Source organism: Lepidochelys kempii, chromosome 2 (assembly GCF_965140285.1).
Source record: "Lepidochelys kempii isolate rLepKem1 chromosome 2, rLepKem1.hap1, whole genome shotgun sequence".
In the NCBI taxonomy this organism is placed as follows: domain Eukaryota; kingdom Metazoa; phylum Chordata; order Testudines; family Cheloniidae; genus Lepidochelys; species Lepidochelys kempii.
This window is the reverse complement of record NC_136381.1, coordinates 84,627,043-84,648,347: the sequence shown is the minus strand read 5'-3', so window position 1 is coordinate 84,648,347 and position 21,305 is coordinate 84,627,043.

Here is a 21,305-nt window from a genome sequence, read left to right as displayed (position 1 = left end):
CACGGAAGCTACGAGATCGCATGCCCTGATTCTCATGGGTGACTTTAATTTTCCTGATATCTGCTGGGAGAGCAATACAGTGGTGCATAGACAATCCAGGAAGTTTTTGGAAAGCGTAGGGGACAATTTCCTGGCGCAAGTGCTAGAGGAGCCAATTGGGGGGGGCACTTTTCTTGACCTGCTGCTCACAAACCGGGTAGAATTAGTGGGGGAAGCAAAAGTGGATGGGAATCTGGGAGGCAGTGACCATGAGTTGGTTGAGTTCAGGATCCTGACGCAGGGAAGAAAGGTAAGCAGCAGGATACGGACCCTGGACTTCAGGAAAGCAGACTTCGACTCCCTCAGGGAACGGATGGCCAGGATCCCCTGGGGGACTAACTTGAAGGGGAAAGGAGTCCAGGAGAGCTGGCTGTATTTCAAGGAATCCCTGTTGAGGTTACAGGGACAAACCATCCCGATGAGTCGAAAGAATAGTAAATATGGCAGGCGACCAGCTTGGCTTAATGGTGAAATCCTAGCGGATCTTAAACATAAAAAAGAAGCTTACAAGAAGTGGAAGATTGGACATATGACCAGGGAAGAGTATAAAAATATTGCTCGGGCACGTAGGAATGATATCAGGAGGGCCAAATCGCACCTGGAGCTGCAGCTAGCCAGAGATGTCAAGAGTAACAAGAAGGGTTTCTTCAGGTATGTTGGCAACAAGAAGAAAGCCAAGGAAAGTGTGGGCCCCTTACTGAATGAGGGAGGCAACCTAGTGACAGAGGATGTGGAAAAAGCTAATGTACTCAATGCTTTTTTTGCCTCCGTTTTCACTAACAAGGTCAGCTCCCAGACTGCTGCGCTGGGCATCACAAAATGGGGAAGAGATGGCCAGCCCTCTGTGGAGATAGAGGTGGTTAGGGACTATTTAGAAAGGCTGGACGTGCACAAGTCCATGGGGCCGGATGAGTTGCATCCGAGAGTGCTGAAGGAATTGGCGGCTGTGATTGCAGAGCCATTGGCCATTATCTCTGAAAACTTGTGGCGAACGGGGGAAGTCCCGGATGACTGGAAAAAGGCTAATGTAGTGCCAATCTTTAAAAAAGGGAAGAAGGAGGATCCAGGGAACTACAGGCCAGTCAGCCTCACCTCAGTCCCTGGAAAAATCATGGAGCAGGTCCTCAAAGAATCAATCTTGAAGCACTTGCATGAGAGGAAAGTGATCAGGAACAGCCAGCATGGATTCACCAAGGGAAGGTCATGCCTGACTAATCTAATTGCCTTCTATGATGAGATTACTGGTTCTGTGGATGAAGGGAAAGCAGTGGATGTATTGTTTCTTGACTTTAGCAAAGCTTTTGACATGGTCTCCCACAGTATTCTTGTCAGCAAGTTAAGGAAGTATGGGCTGGATGAATGCACTATAAGGTGGGTAGAAAGCTGGCTAGATTGTCGGGCTCAACGGGTAGTGATCAATGGCTCCATGTCTAGTTGGCAGCCGGTATCAAGTGGAGTGCCCCAAGGGTCGGTCCTGGGGCCGGTTTTGTTCAATATCTTCATAAATGATCTGGAGGATGGTGTGGATTGCACTCTCAGCAAATTTGCGGATGATACTAAACTGGGAGGAGTGGTAGATACGCTGGAGGGGAGGGATAGGATACAGAAGGACCTAGACAAATTGGAGGATTGGGCCAAAAGAAATCTGATGAGGTTCAATAAGGATAAGTGCAGGGTCCTGCACTTAGGATGGAAGACTCCAATGCACCGCTACAGACTAGGGACCGAATGGCTAGGCAGCAGTTCTGCGGAAAAGGACCTAGGGGTGACAGTGGACGAGAAGCTGGATATGAGTCAGCAGTTTGCCCTTGTTGCCAAGAAGGCCAATGGCATTTTGGGATGTATAAGTAGGGGCATAGCGAGCAGATCGAGGGACGTGATCGTTCCCCTCTATTTGACATTGGTGAGGCCTCATCTGGAGTACTGTGTCCAGTTTTGGGCCCCACACTACAAGAAGGATGTGGAGAAATTGGAGAGAGTTCAGCGAAGGGCAACAAAAATGATTAGGGGTCTAGAACACATGACTTATGAGGAGAGGCTGAGGGAGCTGGGATTGTTTAGCCTGCAGAAGAGAAGAATGAGGGGGGATTTGATAGCTGCTTTCAACTACCTGAAAGGGGGTTCCAAAGAGGATGGCTCTAGACTGTTCTCAATGGTAGCAGATGACAGAACGAGGAGTAATGGTCTCAAGTTGCAGTGGGGGAGGTTTAGATTGGATATTAGGAAAAACTTTTTCACTAAGAGGGTGGTGAAACACTGGAATGCGTTACCTAGGGAGGTGGTAGAATCTCCTTCCTTAGAGGTTTTTAAGGTCAGGCTTGAGAAAGCCCTGGCTGGGATGATTTAACTGGGAATTGGTCCTGCTTCGAGCAGGGGGTTGGACTAGATGACCTTCAGGGGTCCCTTCCAACCCTGATATTCTATGATTCTATGATTCTAAGGCAGAAGTGTTTGGCTGTGGACTGAGAGTGACACTGTAGTTTCATTTTAGTTTTTCAGGAGTCAGGTGATAAATGCTACACTTTAGGCCATACTAGTCTAGAAAATCATCTCCGGAGAATATCATAGGAAAAGACTTGTGTGGGCTAAAGCAAAGGAGGGTGTACATCCCGATGAAATGTTACAGGTCATGCTTAAGTCCCATGTATAAGCAACAGAACGAATGTGAAAGTCTTATTGAAGAATTACTGACAAAGTTATTTAGAAGTATTTCAAACACTGCTTAAAATTATTTATCATATTACATTTAAATGTTTATTAATTACTTGTGCGATGTTTTTCTTTTCAGTTACTTGGAGCTACTGATAAGACAAACATTCAGGGCTGAAGGACAATGGCCTTGTGTGAGAGAGGACAGTCTACTGTAGCCTGTGCTGCAGAAAAGAGTTAAACTGGAGTGCAGGATGAGGGTAATATGATAATTGCGCATAAATTGCCCAGATAGCCTGTTTATACCTGCAAAAATGACCTCTATAATTTTGTTCCCTGTAGCCCATACTCTGAACTTTGTAGTTCAGCCTGACTGTTTCTCCTCACTGAGTGTGGGGCCTGCTTTTCATCTGATATCTAGTAATTCCTAAATCAAGGTTCCCCAGGCCTACCTGCTCCTTTAAGAGAAAGGAAGAACCACGACCCACATTACATGGTCTGCCCTCTATCTTGGCTTGACTACTGTTGTCTCAACTCTTTATTCTTGGGGACTGCATCCATTGTATGTGGTTGCCCCTTAGGTCTTCCATGTGACTGGCCTTGTAAGGAGGATTAGTCCATCCAAAGAGCCATGTTGCTGCCACCCTGGATGATTCATTCTGCAGGGGCTTCTCTTTAAGTTTCTCCCACTGTGTTATCTGCAGGGGCTTCTTCTCTCTTGGACTTATTTCATAGCTGTGACTGGAGTGGCTATGCCAGGTGTATCCTCAAACTGTTTTTTTCCTATTGCGGTTGCCTGGCTCTCCCAAAACTTCTGAGGTTGCTCAGACCCCTTTCTAGGTTGCCTTCTCTTCCTACTAACTTTGACAGTCACAGCAACTGATTCTCAGTGGCAACCCCAAGCGTCTGCTTCTTCCATCTGAGCCATCTCACAGCTATTTTTTCCAGCCATTGAAGGGCTACTCATCTTTTCCTTTACTTCTGGCTGCATATCAGATCTTTTTGACAGGCCTCCCCTCCTTTCACACACTTCTTAGCTTGTTAACTGCACCCTACAGTTTAAATAGTACGCTGAGTCACACAGTGCTTTTCTATTGGCCAGGTGGTGATCTCCTGCCACTTAGCTGACCTCTGACCCAAATCCCACGTGTGTGTGTGTGTGGGGTGGGTGGGTGGGTGGGTGTGGTTGGGGAGCAGAGCTCATTACAGCACTTTAAAAGCTACATAGTAACTGAATAAAATTGGCCAGATCCTTGGCAAGATGGCAGGTTTGCACTCCTTTGGTGGAACAAATTTGCCCTAAATCTAGCAGATCTCACCACTTAAGCAAAATAATAACTTTCGGTTGTATACTACCAGCCTGAGCCAAATACAAATCAATTAACCAGAAGTGAAAGGCTCTGTGTGCCCTTAATAATACAGGAAAGGAATATATAGCACATGAAGTGTCATCTCTGTACAACAGAGCTTCAGAGAACAAACAGTAACAAAAGGGTTGAAGAAAGCTAGAGATATTGATATAATTTGATTTGTCTCTGATGGAAGGATATTTCAGCTAAATTGGTTTTAGTGTTTAATAGGATTTAAGAGCTGCAAAAAAGTCTGTATGTCAATAGCATTAAGTGTCTGGATAATGATCTGGGCTCTCAGAATTAATGAAATACAAAATGTGTGAATTATTAATCAAGTGGATATATATATAAAATATGTCAATTGTTAAATCAAGTGGATATATCTGAATAAAGGCTTTTTTAAAAAATAAAGACTCTGTATAGCTCATACAAGAACAATAATTCTTTATTCAATCAATAAAATCCATATACAAATTCAGTAATTACTTCATTTGAAGTAAAAGACAGAGTTCTAATTTGGACCAGAGCCTACATAATGATCAAGCCAAAATGAATGTAATAGATGAAAGTTCATGATAAATGTTTGTAAGTTATCCTGAAATATCATTTACCATTATATAAATTTAAACAAAAGAATTTGGATTAAAGGTAAATACAGTGTGTGCTGATTCAAGTCCAAAAGTCAGTGGCCTTCATAAAAAAATGGAAGATGAATTGTAAATGCAGAAAAATCCAGTCTGAGAACAACAAACAACAACACCAACAACAACACCACCCCTCTCCACATTAAAGGGTGCTCTGTTGGGGTCAGTTCAGGGGAAAGTATTCACATCCCAGAAATTACCACTATAACTGATTATAATCGATACCTTTGTTGGCAATTTCTGCAGCTGCTGAGGACCAAATGAATAGGGAAGCAGAACTACCCTTTCTCGCCCCTCGTGTTCTAGGGTAAGGGTGGGGGCAAATTATTTTGAGGACAAAATGGTTTGGGTAACATTCTGTGGCCTGTGCAATACAGGAACTCGGACTACACAGTCATAATGGTCCCTTCTGGCCTTAGAATTTGTGAAAATAGTAGCTGTCTCTTTTGTCATTGGTAAGAATTCGAATGTCTCAGAAAGTGATGCAACTTCAACACACCCTCCGGCTGCATACTTTGTGGAAGGTTCTATTAACGTGCACTCTATGTGCTACGTGTGTCACTATGCCTTCACCCATTCTCTGCCATTAATGGCAATCTGTTCTTTTGAGCCAGATTTTTTTTCTCGTGGTAGTAGGAAACTTTCATTTTCTTGCTTTTTTTTAAATTTAAATTGAGAATTCCAGTCATAAGTTACCTGAGCTTATTCCTATATTTACCCACTTTATTCTGAAAATTGGTATGTATTTTGAGGGACACCATTATTGTGAAATTTTCACATAGCCCTTCATCCGAGGCTCAACATAGGTCTTACAAGATAATACCTCAACAAAGCTATTCCCCTGGCCAAAACAGGGTGCTGGTGCCCCCAAACCCTTTCCCTTTGCATCTCTCCCCATGGCCCCTTCTGTATACAGTGCTATAAAATCCCTCCTGGCCAGAGGCAAAACCCTTTCTCCTGTAAAGGGTTAAGAAGCTCAGATAACCTCGCTGGCACCTGACCAAAATGACCAATGAGGAGACAAGATACTTTCAAATCTGGAGGGGGCGGGGGAAACAAAGGGTCTGTCTGTCTGTGTGTGTGATGCTTTTGCCGGGAACAGATCAGGAATGCAGACTCAGAACTTCTGTAAAGTTAGTAAGTAATCTATCTAGAAATGCATTAGATTTCCTTTTGTTTAATGGCTGGTAAAATATGCTGTGCTGAAGGGAATGTATATTCCTGTTTTTGTGTCTTTTTGTAACTTAAGGTTTTGCCTAGAGGGATTCTCTATGTTTTGAATCTGATTACCCTGTAAGGTATTTACCATCCTGATTTTACAGAGGTGATTCTCTTACCTTTTCTTTAATTAAAATTCTTCTTTTAAGAACCTGATTGATTTTTCATTGTCCTTAAGATCCAAGAGTTTGGGTCTGTGTTCACATGTACAAATTGGTGAGGATTTTTTTATCAAGCCTTCCCCAGGAAAGGGGGTGTAGGGCTTGGGGGGATATTTTGGGAGAAGACATCTCCAGGTGGGCTCTTTCCCTGTTCTTTGTTTAACACTCTTGGTGGTGGCAGCATAGGGTTCAAGGACAAGGCAAAGTTTGTACCTTGGGGAAGTTTTTAACCGAAGCTGGTAAGAATAAGCTTAGGGAGTCTTTCATGCAGATCCCCACATTTGTACCCTAGAGTTCAGAGTGGGGAAGGAACCTTGACAGGCTCTGTGATTGTTTATCCACAGTGAAACAGTTTTGAGAGAAGAGATTGAGGGAACCCCCCACATCAGAATATTCCATAGCTCAGTGCTTAGTGCACAGTCCTGACCCCTGTTCAGATTGGCTTTCGCCCCAGTCAGAGGGGGGAATTGAAGCTGGGAGTCCCACATTGTAGGTGAGTGCACTAACCACTAGGCTACATGTTATAAAGTGAACAACACCCACCGTTTTGTGTGGTGTTTGGCAGGTGCCTAACTTCTTCTTGCAAGAAGTGTCTTAGGCACCTAAGCTGCCAGACAGTAGGAGGCAGGTTTCCAGCTGTTAACTGTAAGCAGAGATAGGCATTTCCCTACAGCCTAGACTTAGGCACCTAACTCAGTGAGAGGGGCAGAATTTAGGACACACCACTCTTGTCATCATCTCCCATTGGCTCGCTTAGCTGGCTTTCTTAGCATTCTGGCTTTGGTGTTTCTCATTCTTAGGTGTCTATCTCTCCCCATTCATTGCACAGAGAGCTTAGGCACCTACCTCAGGCTTTGTGGATCCCAGTATTGTTACAGTGATTTTCTGGGCACCTAAAAGTTAGGTACTATGATGCACAGAATTGCAACACCTAAATTCCTGTGTGGATTTAGTCCATACCTTGACTGACTACTGTGGGAAGTTCAGAGGCACTCTAAAGAATGAGAAACTCACTGTAAAATTTTGATACCCCAATCCAGAGTTATCTATGAAAGCTAAATACTAACTGAGGCCAGGTCTACACTAACCCAGCTACGTCTCTCAGGGCTGTGAAAAATCCACACTTCCAAGCAATGTAGTTAAGCTGACGTAACCTCTGGTGTAGACAGCACTAAACTTACGGAAGACTGTCTTTAGCTGTAATGGAATGCTAAGCTGTATTATACCGTTCCGCCACTAGGTGACACTGTTTGTAAAATACCTTATTTAAATAAACCTCAGTCATACTTGGCAGAACATGAAAGGATCTTATGATGAACACATCTGGTGCGTAGAAGCAAGCTTTGTAGCCAGTCCATAGTTGGTATAGAAGAACATGACGTGATGTCAGGAGTAAACTAATTACAGAAACAGAAAGAACAAAGCAATAAAGGTTGCAAACAGAAGAAACCACGCAACAAAGTTGCTGGATCTCATCAACGTGCCACTATTGAATGTCCCAGAGAACTTCAGTCTTGACAAACCTCCACAATGGATAGGCTGGAAGCAGTATTTTGCAAGAGTTTGAATTGCAAACAAACTCCACAAAGAAATTGGAGATATACAGATATCGTCTTTAATATATGCTAGGGGTCCGCAAGCAGAGCAAATGAAGACAGTTACAAAGATGATTATGAATGGGGTCTGGCTATGTTTGATGCATACTTTATGCACCAGAGAAATGTAGTTTAAGAAAAAGCATGTTTCCATTAGAGAATTTAAGAATCAGGGGAAAATGTTGAATGTTGTATAAGAACTCTGCATAGAATGGCTGAAAACTGTAATTTTTGGGACAGCAAAATATGAAAATAGCAGAGAGAGGCTGGTTATTGGGTTAACAGATAAAAATCTTTCACAATAGCTACAATTGAAGAGATATTTAGCCCTATCAACAGCTACACGGAGAGCAAAGCAGTCTGAATTGGTGAGATAGCAAAACCTAGAGTAACTTGACAAACCTGAAAAACCTAAAAGTAGCTTAGAAACTGCAACCAGACACTTGAGTTTAAAAGTCACTATCATAAAATCCATTTGGCAACTCCCAAGCTAAGAGGTACAAATTTCAGCCTACATGCACAAGGTATGTAAAAAAGGCATATCCCAAGAGATGATGCATGTTCAGTCAGAAGCACATGGTTTAATAGATCTGTATGGACATTTGGAAATATGGACATTTCACAGCTGTTTGCCGCACTAAAGTAGTCAGGGAGTTAACTCGTATTACATACAATCAAAAGCCATTGTTTCTGGGATTTATCACTTGTGACAACAGGGAACCTCCCTGGAGAGTGAAATTTAATATTCATGGCAAGGCTATTGACTTTAAAATTGACTCAGAAGCTGAAGTCACAGTCATCTCAGAAGAGACTTACAATCACCTTCAACCCCTCCCAGAGCTGAACTCACCTGACACAGCTCTGACTAGCCTTGGAGATATTCTGAACTGCACTGGCCAGTTCACCATTGAAACAACTTACAAAGACAAAAGGTATATATTCAGAGTGCTTGCGATCAAAGGACCTCAGACCAACACATCCATCTCAGTGCAGTGTGGCAGCCATGATGGGCCTAATGAGAAAGGTGAAGAACTCAATGGAATATTTTCCAATACTGGACTTTTGGAAATATATGTTCCCAATACTGGTTGACTTCCTCCCCAAAGTGAAAGGAGCTACAATGTTCTCCAAGCTGGATGCCTTAAGTGGATTCTGGCAAATTCCTTCAGCCAAAGAAAGTGCTAAACTGGCTACATTTATCACATTTATCTTTACTTTCAAAGATTACCTTTTGGGATTACCAGTGCACCTGAAATTTTCCAAAGAAAGACGGCAGAACTGTATTATGCTGTTCTCCCTCTAGATGGCACTAGGGGTAGATTACCTTATTTAAATGAACCGCACCAGGCAGGGCATTAGAAGATCTTACAATGAACACATGTGGTGTGTAGAAGCAAGCTCTGTAGCCAGTCATATCCGGTACGGAAGAACATGACACTTGCTACCGCCTCTGTGGGAGGTGAATTAACTATAGCTATGGGAGAACCCCTCCTGTCACTGTAGTGAATGGCTACACTGTTGTGCTACAGCAGAGCAGCTGCAGGGCTGCTGTCAGGCAGCGGTTTGGATATAGACATAGCCTGAGCTGTTGGCTTCTCTGCAATACTTTACTGTTCACATTTGGAATGGGGAATAAAAAGAAGAGCAAGAGCACAAGAGGTGTGATTATACTTTAAGAGGTAAGGAAGCGTTGCATAGTTCCACATGAATCAAAAGCAAAAAAATTTGTTCACTATATTCTTTACAGTCAGTCCAATAGAAAATGTGCTACATTTTATGAATAACAAAGCCTACTGGTTAATTGTTAGGCTCAATCATCAATATACTAACCTGACAACTTGTCAGAATTTATATGCTTATGTAGGCCCTGATCCTGCACCATTAAAATCAGTGGAAGCTTTGCCACTGACTTCAGTGGGAGCAGGATGAAGACCCATGTATACTTAATAATGGTAACATTACTCCAGGATTTTCCATACTTATATTCATTGGGGTGATAAGGGATTATATCCTCCATGTCAATGAAAGATAGTGTTATGGATTATCCACTTAATAGAATACTAGAAATCTGTTCAGACAAAATTCTAATGTATTTTTAGCCAGAATTATTTCTTTTTCTAGCCTAAAGTCATTCTCTAATGGCAACTGAAAAAAGAAATGTAATTAGTTGAATGTTTGGCCCCAGACACTTAAAAATAATGAAAAGAGTAAATCACTGCACCTTTTGGGAAGAAACAGATCTTTGAGTTCTCAAAGTTGTATGTTCTAGGGTATATCCATAGGAAAGAGCATATAAATAAAGCTAGGTTTCAGAGTAACAGCCGTGTTAGTCTGTATTCGCAAAAAGAAAAGGAGTACTTGTGGCACCTTAGAGACTAACCAATTTATTTGAGCATGAGCTTTCGTGAGCTACAGCTCACTTCATCAGATGCATGCCGTGGAAACTGCAGCAGACTTTATATATACACAGAGAATATGAAAAAATACCTCCTCCCACCCCATTGTCCAGCTGGTAATAGCTTATCTAAAGTGATCATCAGGTGGGCCATTTCCAGCACAAATCCAGGTTTTCTCACCCTCCACCCCCCCACACAAATTCACTCTCCTGCTGGTGATAGCCCCTCCAGAGTGACAACTCTTTACACAATGTGCATGATAATAAAGTTGGGCCATTTCCTGCACAAATCCAGGTTCTTTCACCCCCTCACCCCCCTCCCAAAATCCACACACACAAACTCACTCTCCTGCTGGTAATAGCTCATCCAAACTGACCACTCTCCAAGTTTAAATCCAAGTTAAACCAGAACATCTGGGGGGGGGGGTAGGAAAAAACAAGAGGAAATAGGCTACCTTGCATAATGACTTAGCCTCTCCCAGTCTCTATTTAAGCCTAAATTAATAGTATCCAATTAAACCTGGATTTGTGCTGGAAATGGCCCACCTTAATTATGCACATTGTAGGGAGAATGGTCACTTTGGATGAGCTATTACCAGCAGGATAGTGAGTTTGTGTGTGTGGTTTTTGGGAGGGGGGTGAGGGGGTGAGAGAACCTGGATTTGTGCAGGAAATGGCCCAACTTTATTATCATGCACATTGTGTAAAGAGTTGTCACTTTGGATGGGCTATCACCAGCAGGAGAGTGAATTTGTGTGTGGGGGGTGGAGGGTGAGAAAACCTGGATTTGTGCTGGAAATGACCCACCTGATGATCACTTTAGATAAGCTATTACCAGCTGGACAATGGGGTGGGAGGAGGTATTTTTTCATATTCTCTGTGTATATATAAAGTCTGCTGCAGTTTCCACGGCATGCATCTGATGAAGTGAGCTGTAGCTCACAAAAGCTCATGCATAAATAAAGCTGAAAGTTCCAGCAAAGGTAGATCTGATGCAAAGACTTCAACTTTTTTATTGTTGTTTGGATATGTGTTCTGAATCAGATAGTCCCTTTATGAACTTCTTTTAAAATAACATTTTGAGCATCTAAGTATCTAGAGCATCAGACATCAGCCACTGTATTATATCTTAACCCTAATGAGGATAAAGATGATTAAAACAAACCCTATACTGCCTATTGACTTGGACATGAAAAATGACTCCAATGTCACTTGGCATAGGTTTCTCTGTGGTATGATTCCTATAATTACCAGACTTGTATTGGATTTCAAAACAATATAATATTCAAGACAGAATTAAAGGAAACTAACATATCAAATTCACTGAGTTATCAACAGTTTTCACCCTCTTCAGTCTATTAATCGAAATATCTCTAGGGTCTGTCTGACTGCTTTACTTCAGTGTAAATGTTTTATCAGTTTCAGACATTTTCTTTCCCATTAAATCATTATCTGGCTGGCAATTATTTTAATAGTTTATTCATCACAAGGTTGACAGCAGCTCCTTTAATAATGATACACTAGAAATGGTGACACTGTTAATAACTAGGACTGGGTGTACCTTTTGCAGTGATTTGATGAATTATCTTCTATGTTCTGTTCATTAACTGTCTGTGAACACATATAAGTTATATATGAATTGCTTTCTTCTTTTTAATTATTCATCCAATTATTAATTTGAACAGTTTCCAGCAACGAGACTGCTCAGTAACTGTCAGAGACTACTGCTATGAGCATTCACTATTCATCACTGGCTATTTGCACTGTGTGATTGGTCACCTAAGTTGACTTTCTATTGTTTATTTTCACTGATGGGAAGACTCCCAAAACCACAGATACCTTTCAAAATGTCCAAGTGTTCAATTCCAGCACAAATATACTTGCAATGGATTCACAAAAATGTCTGTGACAGTTTCTCTTTTGGTAACCTTCCCTGTGAATAAAAAGAAGCTTAGACGAATGTTCATGGAAAACAAATAAAAGGGGGCACAAATACTACAGAAGGAAATTGACAATTTTTATTCAAGGAAATGTTTATAAATCTGTTTGTAGTATTGACCTCCAGGTCCAGTAATGACTTAAGGTAAGCAATTAAACTAACATTTTACCAGCACTGAATCAGGTCTATCAGCTCTTCTAACAATTGTAAGTATAGCTCCAGAGATGTTTGCTGACACAGTTGCCATACTAACCTTCATGGGCCTTTCCACTCACTGTTGTTACCTTTCATGCACTGAGGTAACTGGTGTAAACCAGTGTATTTCCATTTACTGTAATGTGGTAATCAGCTGAGAATTTGGCCTTGAAAATGATCTTTCGGGGGTCTCAATGAATAGCACTTAAATTACCAATTGATATTGTACTGCAGCAATGAAATTAACACATTTGCAATATGAAGGGAAGAGCTGAATTTGATTTTGTCTATTAAACAAACATAGGATTTTCAAGGAAAAGGGATTTTTTGAACAGAGTGAAAAACATTCTCCCAAGAAAAAGTCTGGGTTGTGTGGAGCCAGAGTGAGGTTTAGGTTGGATAGGAAAGAAGAGTAGGATAAGCTTCCTGTCAAGTCTTTCCATATTGTGGTAAATGAAGATAATGGGGGCACATGTACAGCTATTGTAGTGTGCTGTTCTATTAATCTACATTATTGTACACATAGTACCTGCATCTCATTTCACACTGAGGCAAAGACATGGAAACTAGTGGAATTCAGTGGCAGCTCCCAAAGGAATGGAGTGAAACTCTCCAACATGGTTAGTAAATGTCATAAAAAGATTCAACATATATACATATAAGACTGCCATTTGGAGTTAAACTAACTAGCATGACATAAAGACTATCAATCTTCATGCTTCAGGGCATGAAAGTCAGGAAGAAATTACATACACACCCACCCACAATAACCCTTATGGTATAATATTGCACAATTAGGTGCATAAGTAGAGATGGCCTCAGAACAAACTTCAGAATCATTCAATGTCCCAGAATTAATGAGTTTGTAAAATCTGAATCGAAATCTAATTTTAGCAAATTAAATTTATCTTTATAATGGGGTGATCACATGAATCTGAAATGTTTGGAATCTAGATCTGACTTTATAGTTTGATTTGACATATTGTTTATTCTACGGATAGGTCATGTAAAGATATTCATAATTCACAGATTTCTTTCACATTTCACCTTTTTTCTCTTTTAAAAATATAAGAACTATCAGCAGATCAACCCATTTCTGCTATTTTGTTATTTTTTTCAAATAGCTACTTTAACCCATACATTGAGAAGATGACATATAGGCATAGTGTACACTCTTAAGTTAGTTTTTTTAAAACAGATTTTTTGGGGGTGGGGGTGGGAGAGATTTCCTTTATGTTAATGTCCATTGTTAAAGTTATATAACTTACATTAGTCTCTTCAGCACATCAGGGACCTTGTTGCTCTTATATACAATCATGCTTTGAATGTAAATTAATTAAAGCCATTTACTTTACATTTTATCTTTGCAGATGAAACAGAATTTAAAAAAATTGCTTTGGGTAACAGAGATGGGAAATTGACTTATTAAATACCCCCTGCTTTAGATTGTTTGTTTGCTACATGTCATAATCACACTAAATATGTCTCATTTTGAGTTGGGCCAAGTACACTTTGTCTCATACGTGTACATTACTACATGAAAGAAGAGGTAAACAAAGGGGACTGAGAAGAAACTAAGTGCTGATCTGTGTAGAGTTTTGTATCAGTGTAACTATGTTGGTTGAGGGGGAGGGTGATTTTTTACCAAAATGTTTATATTGGCAAAACTCCTAATATGGATGCAGATATACTGTCATAAAGATGCCTTTTACTAATAGTTTATTTTTCATCCCATATGGGATTAAGCTATACTGGCATAATCACTTTTATGCCAGTGTAACCATGTTCACACTCTGAGGGGTTATAACCCTTTAACTATTCTGATATAGTTAAAACAGTATGATATTCCTGTGTAGACAAGGCCAGCTGTACTCTGTGGACTTATTTCTCTTTAATGAAACCCTCGACAAATTTCCTTTGACTAAAGCAAAGGAAAGTGTGCCTTCATCTTCAGGTCAAATGTTGTTGCTTCTACTTCTGAATTAGTTCAGCCCAACTATGAGTCACTATCACAGTCTTTACTGTGCCTGCTGGGTGGATGATTATTTTTTGGGCTCAAATTAGATAGGCAGAAATAATGAAACAATCAGTGGGGCAAATTGTCCAAGACTGACACCTTGTAGAACCCCACTGACTTCCAGGATGACTTCAATCAGTGGATGCTATGGAAAACCGATAGCGGGATAGTTAAATGATAGATGTAAGTTTGTTAGTTCTTGATGACTCTCTAGAGAAGCTTAGACTCCTAACAGTTATGAAAAAGGCAAGAGGGAACTTTTATGTTATTTTCATCTGTTCAAGTTCTTTGACACTGACATGAGGCTGTTTATGAAGTGATGCTCCAGTGACACTGGAAACAGCACTAGAAATAGCAATAGCATGAGAATGTCCCTTTTAGTTATCTCTTTGCTGACATTATAGAACATGTAGAGCATTAAGGATTAAAAGTTATCATACTGGCTGTGGCCATTAACTTTCAATAATAATTTAATCATTTTCATTATCTTTGAGAGCTTATGGAAACAGCACTTGAAAAACGAGACTTGAGGGAGACAACAGACACACACACAGAACATGTGACAAATTGCAAGGAACAGTTGATCGTATTAATATATTGTTGATGATGTGGTAAAAAAATCCCCACCATTGTGACCACAGCCCAGAGAATACAGAATACAATGCTATGTGCATAGGTAATTATCCTTGCCAAGACCATAGAGCACATGCACCTCTGGTCTCCTTGGGATGCACTCCCTCTGGAGTCTTGGCTCTTGACTTGTCACCTTTCTTGGAGTGGACTCACCTGATTCTCTCACTTTCAGAGCAGGCCTGGAGTTGCAGTCACCCGGTGCTAATTGTGATTACCTTAGAAGGCCTACTTTTCTTCAGTACTTGCTGTTATGTTGTCTCTGACAGCAGTGGCCAGTGGTTAATACAGTGACCAAACAGCCTTCTTAAAGCAAAGTATTATTTATATAGAATAAAAGCATTTAATAGAAAAAGATCTTAAAACAATAAACAGGGTATACACATGTCTAGCTTGCCAGGGGTCTATCCACAATCCACATAAATATCCTGGTAGGTTTAAGTTTCCTATAGACCCCCTTCAAGACCTCTGAGTGGCTGTCTTTCCTCAACTTACAGAGGAGTTCTCTCTCGCCCCGCTTTGCAGAGCATTGCCTTAAGTCTTGCCCAATCCATTGATCACATCTCTTCTCACTTTAACAGCATATACCCTTTGATCCGATAGTTCTCAGCACTGGTAAAACTGCTGAGTAACTTGGTGGTGGAGCCGGAGGTCCTGTCATTGCCCCCCCAGTGTTTGCTGGGAGATAGCTTATCTATAGTTATTATGTTGCTTCCGTGCTTGTTTTTCCAATAGTCCCTTGTTAAGTCAGTTCAGTACATTCATACAGGAAAGTCTAGTGACCCCATCCCTACATAATAACTTCACCTCACTGACCAGGTCACATACAGTGTTCATAGACTCATTACGTATAGAATTCTTAGATTATTACATAGCAGCTCCACATCTGCCACAAACACATCCCGAAATACGTTCTCTCTGTAAATCTTGAGTCCAATTCATCCCTGCAATAGCTCTATTGAAGTGTCACTGGCAGCAAACATATTTATAAAGTGGCAAACATGCCTAAAGTGCCTGAACACTGCTGGCCTTAAAGAGCAGTGAAGGCAGAGTAGTATGGTATACTGTGGATTAGCCCACAGCGATGGCTGCTCTAATTTATGCTGTTGGCTAAGCCAACCCTCAGCAGTCTTGGGAATTGAGGGAAAGTAAAAGTGGCGCTCAATGCCACTGCACACCTTGGCTAGGCCTAAGAATTGAGCCCTTTGCTTCTTGCTCACATATAAAATAAGGATTGAATAAAAAATAGAGATAGCCATTGTCTGCAGTCAGGATAAAACTTAGTAGCATAAATGGAGAACAATTAACTTTGGTTAAGAATTCTGGAATGTATGAAATCTATCAGTATTATGGCTGCAGCAAACTCTGTGGGATTTTTTTTCTTTTGAGGTAGGAAAGAAAGCGAGGAATGATGTTAGCTCTGAGTCATAGTTGAGTCCTGATCCTGAAGTACGTACGCAGGAAACACTCTTATTGGTCTCAGTGGGAGACTTGTTTGCATAATGGCTGCAGGATTGGGCCCGTTATGAGCATTTAGTCAGTCTAAGCCTCTAAGATTTAGTGTGTTTATATATTAATTAGGTTAGAAGGAGTGGGAGTATATTTTTATTACTTGCAAACCTTGTTGCTTGGTGTTTTTTTCTGAGCTTATGTTTAAATGGTAATAATTCATGATGAATAAATTGAATGACAACTTGGCAAAATATTTTGCTTAGAAAGTAGAAACAACAAAATTTAACTGTTCACACAATGCATGTGCTCAGCTTTTTCAGAGAAAGAGAAGTTGTCCATCAGTTACCAGAGGGGAGCTGACTACCATTTTTGTGGTGAGAATTAGCTGCTAGGATTTGCAAAGTTTCTCTACATCTCTAAATATTTCATTTTAGTTTGAAAGCTAAATGATTTTTGTTTGTCTGAAAAAAATAAATGGGGAAAACTACACATTTTTAATATGTAGTCTTTCCTCCCTACATCCTCAATCCATTCAAGGAAGCAGGAAAAAAATACCTGACTTTTCCCAAAGGACCATATATTTCACTGTACCTGGATTTTCAGCATGGTAGGGATCTCATTATTTTTGTATGTAGATATACTTCCTTTTGCAAGCAGTCCCCTGGCTCTTCACCCAGAAATCATCATAAACTACACAATTCACTTATGCCACAGATTTCCCAGTTTGTAGCTCCTTGTGTTCTTTATTGCTTTTTGCTCTAAAAGGGTGCCATGTGAAAAGTTACTATGAGGAATATCTGTGTATATTTAGAGTCTATGCTTCTTATACAAAGCAGATGAAAGGTTATGTTGCTGATTTTCCATTACTAATAAATAGATTTACCAGAATGAGAGATCAAAATGTAGAGGCATTTGGTGATTAAAGACCTGTTTCCTAATATTCTCTTGCAATAAGGAAATGCACATGATAAATCAGTGAAATTCACTGGGTGCTTTTACATCCATTAATGAGAAGGGGACTGCATATTCTCCCAGCTTGCTTCATGAATATTTAATAGCATATTATATCATTAGGCTGCTAGCTTACAAGCCATTGATTTGAATCAAATTTACAACTGTGTAACAATGTTTAATTTATAATTGTCTGAACCAGCCACCGTTGTCCCCCAAAATAGAAAAAAGACAGGGACTGATCATCAATCAATCGATTGTGAATGCACTGCAAAGTCAATACAATATAAAAAGAACAATCTTTGTATAGGAGCACAAATATAAGAGAGAAATAGGAGCGAAGTGTGATCACCCGTGATTGATAGCGTCGTGATTGCTTCATGCTGTCTATCTGGAAGAAGCTGAAATCTGATGTAAATAAGTTGCTTACATAGTCATTAATTGTATATTCATGCCAGTGCCTTCATTACTTGCTAGCAATTCCTACTGCTCAGATAGCAAGTAAGTGAGAAAGATTTATTTTCTCAGTATAGCTGCATACTAGCTCCATGGAGACCACCTAAGAAGACTCAGTCTGCCAGAGGGTACAGATGGGGCTGAGATATGAAAACGTACACACTTTACACCAGTGCCTGCTTTGCAGAGGTTTGGTGTCCTCCTCACATTTGATCTCTACAAGCTGCAATATATTAGTACTCATATTAAGTTTGTTGAACCCTCTGGAAAGCTCATGAAACCTGTTAAGTTTGCTAAACTCAAGTCTCTCATCTGCCTTCCCATGACAAAGCCAGAACACAAGCAAAGCAATCACTACTCCAAGTCACTTTAACATGAGCTTTGGTTTAAGAATTCTTAAGTTCTTTGCTTGTGATTCTTCTGGAAGCTTCTCACTTTCTGGTTTGCCCCAGGGGAGAAAAGAGAAATTGTGCACAACATCTAACTAAGAACTTTATTTCTCACATAGACAGAGTCAATGTATTAGTGCTGCAACAGACAAAAAATCAGTCCAAGCTGAAGTACTCCCCTCACAAACTTGTCGGCTGGATTGTGACTAGACCTGGACAGATGCACAATGGTGGGAAGAGGGTGAAACGAAGTTGAACATCTTCCACTTATTTCTTTGCACGGGGTTAGTCACAATTTCAATCTTTGTGTTCAAGGTGCAAGGACACCAGAAGACTTGCATGAAAAGTGCTACTAGACTTTCTAATGGTAGGGTGAGTAGGACGAGGTAATAGAGCTGTGCCGTAACACAGTTGCTCATGAAGTCAATGGAGCAGGAGCACAACAACTCTGAAACCCAGGCCAGAACTCTGTGTGTGTGTTGTGACAGGGTCAGGCCAGATGGCTTCAGGAGAGTAACAGAAGGCAGATATATTAGCTCCAGGTTAAGTAGGTCCCTTTTCCCTTGGTAAGGTAACAGGGAAGATTCCAGAACAAACAGGAACCTTCTGGAACCAATTAAGGCAGACAGGCTGATTAGAACACCTGCAGACAATCAAGAAGCTGCCAGAATCAATTAAGACAGGCAGGCTAATCGTGAGAATGCAGACTGTTGGAGGACTGAGGTGTACAAGCATTATCAGACACCAAGAGGAAGGTCCTATGGTGAGGATAAAGAAGGTGTTGGGAGGAGGCCATGGGGAAGTAGCCCAGGGAGTTGTAGCTGTCGTACAGCTGTTCCAGGAGGAGACAGCTGCATTCGACAGGGCCCTGGGCTGGAACCCGGAGTAGAGGGCGGGTCTGGGTTCCCCCCAAACCTCCCAACTCCTGGTCAGGCACAGGAGGAGTTGATCTGGACTGTGGGTTCACAAAAACGGCCAAACTAAGTGTGAATATTTTATACACATATTGTGTTTCTGAATATACCCTGATCCTTGATACATTTTCTTTTTACAATGTTGTACACACAGCATATGGTGTAATTTTAAAGTTTGTTCTTGTTTCTTAAAACATGATATGGTACAAATGTGTTTCTATGAGAATATATTTAACGATGTGATGACAAGTCTTTAATGACTTTTATCTTCTCATATTCCAAGAGATCCGAGAAGTTCCATGCGGCTGTGCCACTCATGAGATAACAGGTTTCTTTTAATGAGTTAAAATCATAGCGACTGAAGACATTTATTTCTATATTCTGCAGTCCCTATATTCATAAGAAAACCCTCTGCCCCCTACAAATTTTGCCTTGAACTCTCTTCAGGGACTCAGTCCCTGTTTCATTCAGCCCTATTATGATCCAGTGGCTGTCATTAGCAGTCAACTCTCATCTACCTCAGCAGGATTAACAGCAATTCTACTGTATCCATTATTTTCAGCTGACACCTCATGGCCCTACTTGATCCTTTGTACACGTCTGCTAAAAAAAAAAAAAAAAAAAAAAAGGCAAGAAATCATGAAAGTCTCAGGGGAAGAGAGTGGGATCATTCTTTTAAATAAATGTGAATGGTGGATGTTTACCTGCAAGGAAATGAAAATCAGATAAGACAATAGAAGAGTTCTGAATGTCACTGCTAAATGTGAGGTGTTAATTTCTATCATAGGCCCAGCACTCCCAGATGCTTTCTGAAGGGCTATAAATAAAGTTGTTCACGCAGGGCTTTTTCCTTTTGTTTGCTTCCCTTCACTTGCAAATCAGACCGCTGCCATTCTTCCAGCCTCACTGAAGCCAAGAACAGCTTTAGTAAAAGAGCAAGGTTCCAATTCTTAACAATTCTTAATTCTTGCAGTTTTAAATTAACTTATCCTAGGTTTACTGTTATTATTCATTATTTCATTAGTGCCCAATGGCTCAACTAGAACTAGGTCCACAGTTTCTGCCTTTGGGTGTTCTACAATTTACTTCACTGACTGTCTGCAGTGCCTACGAAAACCCAACTCCCATAGAAAAGCACTTGGAGACCCAGAATTCAGTTACTGAGGATTTTCAGCAAAGATTGCACAGGGTCAACTTCCCCACAACCAAGTCCAAAAGAACAAAATGAATGAACTTAACTTTTAAGTATGAACTTTATACAATCTTATAAAGAAACATAATAATAATAACTTTATTTCTACACCATAATAACAAGGCTGCTTTATAATCCACATACATTATCCTCACAGTTATACAGTTAATGCAGTTAATGTGTAGTAGAGGCCAAAGATAAAAGGTTATATAGATCACTGGAAAATTGTGTGTTATTATTTAGGAACACTGATAGATTATAGTGCATAAATTAATCAGTCTTTGTTTTCTAATGGGAGGAAGAGCCAGAATCTGACATAAAGCCTAAATGGTAAGAAGGTTCTGTGGGGATTTAACAAGAGAAAACATGTTTGGTAAAGGAATTGTATGTACCAGTGGGACCGGAGAGACTATGGGCTTGATTACCCACTGCCTTGACCCATGTATAGTCATTTATATCTCTGCAAAAGTTAGTGCAAAATGGGTGTAAAATGTTGCCAAATGTAAAATACTCATTTTGCACAGGTGTAAGTGATTATATGAGTATAGAAGAGTAAAGGGATGTTTTATGTTAATCACTGAATCCTTATGCATAAATATGGAGACTTTCAGCCTGCTAGTAGTATTGTTTACTATTATTCGATTTATAATAAAAAAGGAATTAAATAATCCTAGTATACCTTGACTCACTGAAATTCAGATAGTTTCATAATTATCTACCTGATTACCATGTTTTATGGAAATGTTCACAGCTAAAATCTGAAATGAAAACCTCAGATTACTTGTATTTATATAAATAGGATGCCTCACATAACTGCCTTCTGGAAGGAATTAATATAATTCTGTGTAACCTCCCAATATCCAGGTAAGGGGCACTTCAGTGGTTGAAATCTAAGAAAAAGAACTGGCCTTTTCTTGAATGCAGATGGATGAGTCAAATTTGGGTCCCCCTGCCCCCCTGTTTGTAGTGAGTGGCCCATAATGAATGAGGCCACTAAATTCTAAGCTGCTAGCATAATGGGCACATGGAAATTAATTGTGTCTGTGAATAAGTAACCAATTACAAACATCACTATTATATAAATAGAACTGTGTTATACTGGTCTAGTGCCAGGAGA